At 55.8% G+C, this 8,849-nt stretch overlaps 1 protein-coding gene across 6 annotated transcripts in view; it reads left to right on the top strand.

Moving 5' to 3' along the window:
* Positions 1-6,243: 6,243 nt before the first annotated feature.
* The window catches only part of SMTN (smoothelin), a 43,152-nt gene continuing 40,546 nt past the window's right edge, over positions 6,244-8,849 (top strand). For 2 of the 6 annotated variants that reach the window (XM_027863730.1, XM_027863734.1), the window contains exon 1: positions 6,245-6,300. The gene's annotated coding sequence lies outside the window, so the exon portion shown is untranslated. Of the gene's footprint in view, positions 6,301-8,849 lie in introns of all 6 variants that reach the window. The other 4 variants (XM_027863769.1, XM_027863750.1, XM_027863759.1 and 1 more) reach the window with 3 other exon arrangements.

Genomic DNA, 8,849 nt, shown 5'->3' on the forward strand with positions numbered 1-8,849 from the left:
CCCCCCCCCCCACCAATTGTTCTGTGTTTAATGGGTAACTATTTTGTGTCTATTTGTCTTTGTATAATGTCATTTCCCTCCAGGGGACTCCAAACTCTTTGAAGACTCTTTGAAGAAAAACTCATTCTTTATCTAGTATCATACAGCAGAGGCTTAATAAGCAATTACTGAATTGGCCTGGAAGCAATCTCCCCATTTTACAAGGGGGGAAACTGAGACCCAGGAAAATGGCAAGGCTGGAGTCAGGGCTCGAGTCATCTGACAAAGAAGTGGCCAGATGGTCCATGGGCTAGAACAGGACCTGAGGTGACCTGCCTCAGGTATTTCCTAACTGTGTGACCCTGGCCAAGTCACTGGTCCTCTCCAGGCCTCAGTTTCCCTATCTGATCTATGAACCCAAAGTCCTGTGCTTCCAAATCCGATGGTTTTTTCCCACTGAGTCAGGCTGTAATGTGACTGGGGTCAGAGGAGGACCAGAAGACAAGAACCTAACAGCCTAAGTGAGGCCGTGCCGCCTCTTCCTGCCCTCCTGTCCAAGCCTCAGATCTCAATTGCTCCAAAGCTATAAAGATGCCAGGAGTGAGTCAGCCCGTGAGGCTGCCGTCTGCGGGGTGCCTTTGGCTCCTGTCACTTCCTCTGTCACCAAAGGTGCGAGGTGGAGTTGGACACCAGGTTTCCTCTGGGAAGGAGGCCGAGGAAAAACCTTTGGGGGGTCAGCAACCCCGCCCCCCACCATCCTCCTCCCTTCCTCCCCACCCTGGTTCTGGCCAGCTCCCCTCATGCCAAGGACACAGAAAAGGTATTTTCTGACATGGCAGGACAAAGCCAGTCATCCCCCTTGGCACAGAGACCAGACCCCAACAGTAGACCCTGGCTGCCCCAGAGTTGACTGAGGATCTCCCAGCTTCCCACTTTTTGTTGAAGACCCTACCATCCTCCTGGATATTTCAGTTACAGCTAGATGGCTGGGCATGGAGACAGGAAGACCTGAGTTCAAATCCAGCCTCAGACCCTTACTAGCTGTGTGACCTTGGGCAAGTCACTTTACCTCTGTCTGCCTCAGTTTTCGCAACTGTAAAATGGGGATTTTAATAGCACCTCCCTCCCAGGGTTGTTGTGAGATCAGATGAGGTGATATTTGTAAAGTGCTTAGCTTTGAAATGAGGTGGGCTTTAGGCCTCTTGAGGCCTCTTCTAGAACTGTTGTTCTTGGGGCAGCTAGGTGGCGCAGTGAACAGTGTGCTGGCCCTGGAGTCAGGAGGACCTGAGTTCAAATCTAGCCTCAGACACTTGACAATTACTAGCTGTGTGACCCTGAGGAAGTCATTTAACCCTATTGCCTAGCCAAAACAAAAAACAACAACTGGGATTCTTTTCCGGTTTTCCTCCAGGGCTCTGCCTGTGTCTCTCTTTTGCCCCTACTGTACCTGTCACTGTTCCCTTCGCTCCCATCCCTGGTAGAACATGAGCTCTTTGAAGGCAGGAACTCTATCATCTTTGTGACCTTAGCTTTGAGAACAAAGCTTGACAAACAGTAGGAACTTAATAAATGCTGATTAGATTAGACTAGAGCAGAACAGGGGCTCCCTCCTCCAGGAAGTGGCCAGGACTTCAGACGCTTCCACCTCTGCCAACCCAGATGCCCTGTGATGCCTGGCAGAGGGCAACATCGTTGCACCCCACCCCCAACCCAATCCAGGTGAGTGCTCATTCTGGAAAAGGGTTGGCGAGATTCTGGGAAGGCTGCTTCCCCTGCTCCAGGCTTTCATTGCTGGGTTCCCAGCAAGAACAGGTTTTTCTGGTTCCTGCCACACACCCCAAGCTCCATCCAGGACACTGGGTTTGCTCTGGAGATGAGGAGGCCTGGGGAGGATGGTGGCTTGCATCACCAGGCCAGGGCGCTGCCTGAGACAGGCCCTGCTCTGAACAGCAGCAGGATGGGTGAGCTCACGAATGGGCTGAGGTGTAATTGGGCGGGGAGGTTGGGAGGGGCTTCCCAAAGCACCTGAGTTCTTAGTTTTCAGGTGGTTCCAGACTTCCTGGGCTCTGCCAGATGACACTCTTTGGATCAGCCCATCTCTGACCCTCAGAACAGGAAGTATCAGAGTTAGAAGGGGCCTTGGAACAAGGAACGTCACAGCTGGGAGGGGCCTCGGAACAGGGGATGGCAGAGCTGGGAGGGGCCTTGGAACAAGGAATGTCACAGCTGGGAGGGGCCTTAGAACAGGGGATGACAGAGCTGGGAGGGGCCTCAGAACAAGGAATGTCACAGCTGGGAGGGGCCTTAGAACAGGGGATGGCAGAGCTGGGAGGGCAGAAAGAACCTTAGGCCATCTATTTTCCCCCACACATAATAACCGTTTTGTAGAAGGAAATGAAGGCCCAGAACTGGAAGTGAGTCACTCCAAGTCAAGTAACCAGCCACTGGCAGAATGGGGCTTAGAACCCTGTTTTCCTGTTCCAGACTCCAGGGTTCTTGTCAGCCTCTTGCCAGGGTCTGGTCTGTATGGCCTTGGTTTTGAATTCACCCAGTGCTCTGAGCTCTCCCGGGTGCTGGGGCCTGGGGAGGAGAACAGGGCAGTTCTCTCCCCTTCTCCGTCCCCCCTCCCAACTCTGTACCCAAGGTGTTCTGCCCCAGTGGGTGGTGGCTGTGACTCACGGATCTGGCTCAGGCTGGATTTTTAAAATATTTATTTTCAAATGTTTGGGTTTGAGCAAAATATTGTAATTGGCCGAGTGGCTAAATCCCATCCATCCATCTCCCCCCTCCCCCAGCCTTCCCCTCCCTCACTAGAAGGGGTGGGTGTGGCCCAGTGTTTGCCCTCTTCGCCCCCCAATATTTGCCCCTCTCATCCATCCCCTCCATCCCCCCCAGCTCCAGCTCCTTCCTTGGCCTCTGACACCCCAGGGCCTGCGTTAGTAAACATCTTCCCTCCAGGCATGGATCCAGCACATTGCAACCCTCCTCACCCTCACTGCAGCCCTGAGAGATGCAGAGCCCTGGGTTTAGACCTAGAAGGACCTTTGGGGGTCATCTATCCAATTCCCTGTTGTTTTCTTAATGTTACTGATAGGAAGGGAACAAGCCTTTATTAAGAACCTACTATGTGCCAGTCACTATATTAAACACTATACAAATATTACCTTATTTGATCCTGACAATAGCTCTGGGAGGTAGGTGCCATTATTATCCCTATTTTACCGATGAGGAAACTGAGGCACACAGTGATGAAATGACTCACTCAGGGTCACACAGCCAAAAAGTATCTAAGATGGGATTTGAACTCAGATCTTCCTGACTTCAGGCCCAGTGCCCTATTCACTATCTTCAGCTTCAACTCCGTGTACAATCATGGGCCCACATAGGCGCATCAACATTTACACATGGGCACACAAATATACATATACACAGAAAAAGACACTTGTATATATGGATCCATCCTCAAACACATACCCAGCAAAGACACACACAAGCATTACTATTGACATTTGTCCCCAAAATGGAAACTGGGCAGCCAGGTAGCCCAGTGGATGGAACAACAGGGCTGGAGTTGTAAGACCTGAGTTTAAATGCAGCCTCAGACACTTACTATCGGGGTGACCCTAGGCAAGTCACTCAATCCTCTTTCCCTCAGTTTCTTCAGCTGTAAAATAAGTCGGAGAAGGAAATGGCCAACTATTCCTGTATCTTTGCCAAGAGAACCCTAAATGGGTTCACAAAGAGTCAGATGCGACTAAAAAACAACTGAACAAAAAGGGAATTCAATAGAGTCAAATATAAAGTGCTGCACATGGGTTCAAAAAGTCAATTGTCTAACTCTAGATTTTCATTCAACAAACATGTTTAAAGTACCTACTATGTGCAAGGCATCTACTCTGTGTAGGAATAAAGGCCAAAATGAAACGGTCCCTGTCTTCAAAGAATTCACATTTAACTGAGCTGTTTAGTACTGGAGTGGGGTTCCTTACAAGGTACTGAGTTCCCTGTCACTGGTGGTCTTCGAAAGAAGATTAGGGAGATTCAACTTTCCGACAAGAATCAGAGAAGGCAAACCCTGAAGTTCCTTGTACTTCTTTGATTCTAAGACCCAGAAGGCATGCACACACGTGCGCGCGCGCACACACACACACACAGCTCTGACATTCTATGTTTTACAACATTCATTTTACAGATAAGAAAACTGAGACTCAGAGCAGCTAAACATCCAATCTCAGTGGCACAAAGTGGCAAAAACAGCCTCTGGGTCTCAGAGAGGCAATAATTATTGTCCCCATTATACAGACAAGAATACTAAAGCTCAGACTAGTCACACCATCATCATGACAGCTAGTAATGTTATCATTTGATTTGTTTTCTCACAATCTTCATAGGAAAGAAGGAAGGAAGGAGGGAGGCCTTGGGAGGACAAGAGGGAAAAAAAGCATTTATGAAGCACCTACTATGTGCCAGGCACTTTGCTGAGCTCTTCACAAAGATCACCTCATTTGATCCTCACAGTAACCCTGGGTGCTACTATTATCACCCCACTTTGCAGATGAGGACACCAAGGCCGGGTGGCCCAGGGTCACTTGGCTCATAGGAGGGGGAGCTCGGCCTCAGACCTTTCCTGAGAGACCAAGTTCAGTCATCCTTCCCTCACACCAGGCGGGGAAGCCGCTCCCATCCCACCCTGTGCCCCAACTGAGTTCCATGTGACTGAATCTTAATTACTGCACATTTCTCCCCAGCTGGGCCCTGCGTGTGTTGGCCCGTTATCTGCATCCCGAGGGGCTGACACATCCTCAGAGTGCTGGCAGGAGGTCCAGAGGCTGCCACTTCGGGCCAGGCTGGGGGGCCATGGGCCCCTGGGTTGGCCAGGCCAGGCCTTTGGGGGATAATGCGTTAGAGATCTGTGACAGGCAGCATCCCTCTGTCTTCCCGGCCCCTCCCTCTTTCTGGGGCCCTTGGCTGGGCTTGGCCGCCTGGGAATCCACTGAATCTTCAGCCACACACAGCCAAAACGGCCTCCGCTCCCCCAGACCCCTGGGACTCTTGGCTGGTGTCTTGGTGAGACCCCCAGCTCCGGGGGGCTGCCGGGCCAGGCCCTGACAGTGAGGCTCTGGGGAGCGCCGGGAGAGGATGGGACCCTGGTTACACCCATCGATGTATCACCTGCCAGTTCATTCCATTCTAGTTTACCCCGGGGTATCTGCCTTCATCAGCCCAGTAAATATTCAGATGCCTACTGTAGCCATAACGGGGTGCCTTCAAATAAACAGATTTTTCAGTATTTGAGAAGGGACATTGAAAGAGGTTCATCCCTGCCCTGCTGGAAGAAGGACAGTCTCCTCATTGCCCCTGGCACACCCCATCCTTAAGGACCCTGGGCTCAAAGCCTGCAGTTTACAAGTCGTGAGCCCATCGGCAAGCCCCCAGCCCTCTTTGGGCCTCGATGCTGTCCCCAGTACCAAGGGGTTGGGCCGATGACCTTTAATGGCAGAAGCAGAGGTTAGCGCTTAATCGATGCGTGTTGCAATCCACGCTAAGAGGCCAGCCTTGCTCGCGCGCTCGGAGCTTCGCTCCTGGAATACGGAGCACTGCTCGCGTCGCCCCCAGACCCGGCTTTCTCTGCCCCTTCCAGCCAGCCCCCCAGCCGGCCCCGTCCAGGGACTCTGGCAGGCTCCTCCGCGGAGGGGAAGAGGGCGGAGTCAGAGGTGGGGGAACTCAGCTGGGAACAAAGGGGAGACAAAGAGAGAGACAGAGGGAGGGGAGAGCGAGCTCAGCCGCCCGCCTCAGAGCCACCTCGGCCAGCCTCCCTCCGCGCGCGGTTGTTTCTCGGGCCCGGCAGTGGGGAGGGCCCCGGCAAGTCCGCGCTGGCAGACTCGCGGAGGGGAAAGGGGGATGGCAGAAGGAGAGAAGAACAGAGGACTACAACCCCCAGGAGGCTGTGCGCCAAGTCGGCGGGGCCCCGTCTCGGAGGGAGGAGCTGCAGTGAAGGGGCGTGACCTAAAATTAAATCGATCCAACCGCGGGAGGGAAACGCCCGGGGTGGGCGGGGCGCGGCGGTGGATTGGCGGCAGAGGAGGCCGAGGGGCGGGGCGGGGCGGGGCCTGCGGAGCCGGACTCAGGACGGGCGGGGCGGGCTGGCCAGTGTCCCCGGGAGACGGTGGCGGAGCGGACAGAGGGCGGAGGGCAGCGGGCAGCGGGCGGGCGATCCGAGTCCGGCCATAGCGACTGAGCGGGGCGCGCGGAGCGGACGGACCCGGTGCATGGGCCTGGGCGCGCGGGGCTGCGCGGGGCTGCGCGGGCCGCTGAGCCCAGGTGAGTGTGCGGGCGGCCGGAGCGGGAGGACCGCGTAGACGGGCCCTGGGGGAAGCACAGGACCGTATAGACCGGCCCTGGGGGAGGTTCAGCATCGTGTAGACCGGCCCTCGGGGGAGGCACAGGACTGTGTAGACGGGCCCTGGGGCCTCGTAGACGAGCCCTGGGGGAGGCACAGGACTGTGTAGACGGGCCCTGGAGTATAGCAGGAACGAGTAGACGTGCTCTGAGGAATGGCCCGACTGTGTAGATGGACCCTGGGGGAAGGACCGCATAGACAGGTCCAAAGGTGATGATGGACTGTACCGCATAGACGGGTCTAGGGGATGTCCAGGACGGGGTCCATAGGCGGTCCTGGGGGAAGGACAGCCCCTTATCCCAGGATTCGACAGGAAGGGCCACTCAGGTGATCAGGAAGACAAGGGCAGGAAGGCCCCAAAGGTCCGGAGGGACAAGGATTGCAGGGCCAGGTCCAGTGGGACAGAAGGGAGATTGGAATTCAGAGCAGTCATCCTTCCCGGGAGGGAGCTGCCTAAACAGAATGGGGGTGCAGGGGACCCCAGATTGATGAAGAAGGAGGGGTGCCCATTGGACCTGTGGGGAGACAGGAGGAAGGGGCGCCTGAGACTTTCTCAGTGCTTGGCCCGGTGCTGAGCACATAGTAGGCACTTCATAAGTGCTTCCTGACTGCCTGGCAGCCTCTGAAGGCCCATGGCTCCTGCCTGAACAGAGAGGGCTCCTCAGCAGTTGGGGAAGGGCCCCCCCCCGAGGGTCTCACGGGCCAGCATGGCTTAGATGGTCAGGAGGGGATGGGGGTAAAGAATATGACCGAGGTCGGATGAACAGACTGTGTAGTAAAAGTGACCCAGTGATGGGGGGGACCCTGTGGGCAGGTGAGGGGGTGAGTGACTGAACTATGATGCAGGTTTCTGGGCCTCCCTCACCTCCCTCCAGGCTCTGCCACTAGGGGAGGCCAGCACCCATTTTTAGGGCAGAGGACAAACCCTGCTCAGCCCCCCACACACCCCCATTCCCCATCCCATGTGGCTGGCAGCTCCCACACACACCTACCACGCATCTGGTCCTCCACACAGGAGGACCTGGAGCCCCTGACTCAGCCTGAGTCTGACACCTGGTAGTCATGACCTCTGCTCACCTGGGAATCCTCGCATGGATGGGGGAGAGGGGGTGCTGAGCCCTAAGGAGACCATGAGGACAAAATTGACCTCCATAGGTGACCCTGACAGGCCAGCCTGAGCAGGGAGGGCAAAGTCCCTACTGTACCTGCCAGATGGGGCCCCCAGCCAGGAGGCCAGAGTGGGGGGTATACTCCCCCTCCCCCCATCACTCCTTCAAGAGAGTGCTCAAGGGCGTGATTGGATGGAGACACAGCTGGCAGCATGGGGTTGGGTGACTCCCCATGCCTGGCAGGGAGAGGCCTTTCTAGGGTGCCTCAGTCCTGTAAGTGGGGCTGACTCTCGGCAGCCCTGGGAGCCGCAGTGGGGGGTGCACAGGATGGGGAGGAGCTCCCCAGGTGATCGGGCCCATGGAGGAGCAGAGAGCATAACGAACATAATAAGGCTTAGACTGAGTCAGGGGCTCCAGTCCTCCCGTCGGGATTGGAGAGAAAGACGAAGAAGCCGACCCATGGGAGGTGGCACTCTTTCCCTGTGTGGGTGGGAGCCGCCAGCCACGTGGGATGGGTGGGTGCTCTGGAGCTGGGAGGGCTGGGCAGCTCTGCCCTAGAAGTGAGTGCTGGCCTTCCCTGGCATCGGAGTCTGGAGGGAGGTGATGAGGGAGGAGAGTGGAAGGCATCCTGGTTCAGTGAAGAGTCTTGGACTCCAAAGGGTCCTGTTCTGAGCCCCTGCCCCTCTGCCACTCATGAGCTGTGTGGCTCTGGGCAGGTCGATCCCCCTCTCTGGGCCAAAGTGAGAGCTTTGGACATGGTGATTGCTAGGCTCCCCCCCAGCTCCAGGCTTCTCCAGCCTGAGGGCCCCTCCCTGTTCTGAAAAAGGAGCAGGAGGCTGAGCCTGGAGCCCGAGAGACTTGGGTTCAAATCCTGCCTCGGACCCTTGGCAGCTGTGTGAGCCTGGGCAGACCTCTGAACCTCGGCCTGATTCTGTTGTTCTTACCTTTGGGGTGGTTCTGAGGCTCAAGGAAGAAAACGGGTGGGAAGCGTCTTACCGAGCTGATAGCAATGGACGACCTCCGTTGTCCTTGTGAAGGGCCCTGGAACTGGACTTAGCCAATGTTCTTTTTTAATGTTGAGAAAATGGAGTCACACAGAGGGAAGGGTCTTGCCCATGATCACTGGGTCACACGGAGGAAGAGGCAGAGCTGGGATTCAGGCCCAGGTCATGTGGCTACAGAGCTGGGCAGCTTCCCACTTTACTATGACATCCCCTGTTCCAAGGGCCCTCTCAGCTCTGCCATCCCTTGTCCTAGGGCCCCTCCCAGCTCTGCCATCCCCTGTCCTAGGGCCCCTCCCAACTCTGACATCCCCTGTTCTAAGGCCCCTCCCAGCTCTGACATCATCTGTTCTAAGGCCC

The sequence above is a fragment of the Vombatus ursinus genome, unplaced genomic scaffold, assembly GCF_900497805.2.
Source record: "Vombatus ursinus unplaced genomic scaffold, bare-nosed wombat genome assembly UNPS02001287.1, whole genome shotgun sequence".
Taxonomy (NCBI): domain Eukaryota; kingdom Metazoa; phylum Chordata; class Mammalia; order Diprotodontia; family Vombatidae; genus Vombatus; species Vombatus ursinus.